At 31.8% G+C, this 2173-nt stretch overlaps 1 long non-coding RNA gene across 1 annotated transcript; it reads right to left on the bottom strand.

The window, feature by feature from the left end:
• Positions 1-995: 995 nt before the first annotated feature.
• On the bottom strand, positions 996-1824 carry LOC107058436 (uncharacterized). Its single transcript, XR_001472020.1, has 3 exons — positions 1756-1824; positions 1287-1504; positions 996-1179 (listed from the first exon to the last, which is right to left on the bottom strand). It is a non-coding gene; the product is annotated as an uncharacterized lncRNA (long non-coding RNA).
• Positions 1825-2173: the final 349 nt, after the last annotated feature.

The following is a 2173-nucleotide window of genomic DNA, read 5'->3' as shown; positions in this document are numbered from 1 at the left end:
GCTCATTTTGGGATCGCTTATATAATGGGCCATAAAAAAAACTTGGAGCTGCTCCTTTTCCTAGAGTTTGGACATTTCCATGAGTGTCTAGCCCCATTACTTGTGAGTACACATCATTTGGAGCACTTCCAGGTACATTTAACTCAGGATATACCTCAGCAAGATCATTCATTTCTTTCTTCATAAAAGAAAAGTAAAGAAAGATATATTTAACAAAATATTGATGGAATAAAGTACCATACATTTATAAAGAATGAGAATTTACCATAGCTTCACTAGCTTTTTCATTTATTGGTTCATTGTTCTTTTCCGTATGTGTTTTTTTGAACACATCTATACGAGTTGGTTTTACAACCTACTCCTTTGTCATCTGTTTGAATTGTAAGATATTGAAACAAAAAATTTTTAAAAAACGTGCATTAGTATATAATTGTAGAAAGTAAATAAATGATTATGTTATACATTATCTATAATTTGAGAATAACTCTTTTTTCCTGATGTGTGTGGCATAGTCAACTTCTTCCGACTTTCTTTGTTCCTCTCACTCTTTTTCTTGAAAAAGTTAGATATAACTCTACCCATTAGAGAATAGTCTAAACTCCATGTCATATCAGAAGATGATTGATGATGAGAGAATACCTTTGCATCAGTTGAGCTCCAATAATGTACTAGTGCACGCCATTGATCTTCTTCAAACTCTATCTGGACGATTAGCTAAGCGTTCAACATCATTGGTGTATGAGTCATAACCACTGCTTTTGCTTCATGCTTCCATTCTCTCCATTTAGATCCAACTGACATCATCAAAATACACTTCATATCCTCAGTTGCATCAGTATTTTCCTACAAACATCAATATATAACATATTTATATTAGAATATTACAAAAATAATAAATATCTTAATATTTTTTTCTTTTTCTAAGCACTTTTATATCTGTCCATATCTTGTTCTTGTAGAGACCAGGCAAAAGCCTCTAATCTTTATGATTTAATGGAGCTAAAATGCCATTTTGTGCTAAGACGCCAAGTTTTGAACTCAATCTACATCCTTCTGGCCCAATAGGTTGGCCAAGATCATTCAACTCAACATGTAAAATGCCACCATCTTTTCCCCATCTTGAGTGCATCATAGTGGGACCCCTAGATCGCTTAGACTGCTCCCCGCTCTCACTAAAATCTGTGAATAATTGAAGATAAAAAAGAAAAAAATCAGTATTTATAAGAATGAGTTATCCAATACTTTGTACTACAAAAGGAAGAAAAGATATTATGGATATTTGATACCTGGAAGATTTTCTAAATTATGTGAATCATTTCTTGAGATGTTATCATGATGCACTTCTTTTTCATTTTGTGGCCAATTTTGAGGTGGTTGGGGCATTGATGCACTTCCCATTTGTTGTTCTTGTTGTTCCAGAGAGTTATATAAAATCTCACCTTGAATAGAATTTCTTCGTCTTTTTCTTGCCATTTCAATAAAATTTGCTCAAGAGCTATGATACCTACAAATTGAAAAATATTTTCTACAATCCAAAAGTACAAAAATAATATCTAACTATCAAGTTAAATAATAAGACACATAAGCATATGAATAACAAAACACATAACCATACGAGATATTAATAACTGAATGACATAGTAAAAAATGCAAAAATTTATATTGTTCAATAACAATCTAAATTAAAATAATCATAATAGCATAATAGTAATAAAAATTAAGATGTATTGTCATCTTCATCAAATGCTTCATTACATTCCAAAGTTTGTGGGTCGATCTCTATTCCTGGTACTCCATGTCTAACCCATTCAATATCGTCTTCACTTTCAATGTAGTGTCATCCAATTGTTGCTCAGGCCACAATTCTATATGGCCTTCCTTATGCTCAATTGATGGTGTATCTTCACCTAAATCATAAAAATCTCTTGGCTTAAATTTAACAACAATTTGCCACTCATTTTTCATTAGATGATCGACATAAAAGACTTGTTGAGCTTGAGAAGCAAAGATGAAAGGTTCATTTGATAAATGTTGTTTTGTGTAGAGTAGATGATCAAAATTCACAAGAGTAAATCCATCATCATATTTCTCAATAAGCCCTTTATTGTTGTTCACCCATTTACAGGTAAATAATGCAAACTTGAACTTCTTTGTGTAATACAACTCAATTATG

The sequence above is a fragment of the Solanum tuberosum genome, unplaced genomic scaffold (assembly GCF_000226075.1).
Source record: "Solanum tuberosum cultivar DM 1-3 516 R44 unplaced genomic scaffold, SolTub_3.0 scf00002, whole genome shotgun sequence".
Lineage (NCBI taxonomy): Eukaryota > Viridiplantae > Streptophyta > Magnoliopsida > Solanales > Solanaceae > Solanum > Solanum tuberosum.
Note: the sequence above shows the minus strand (reverse complement) of the source record. Positions and strands in the feature narration are given on the sequence as shown.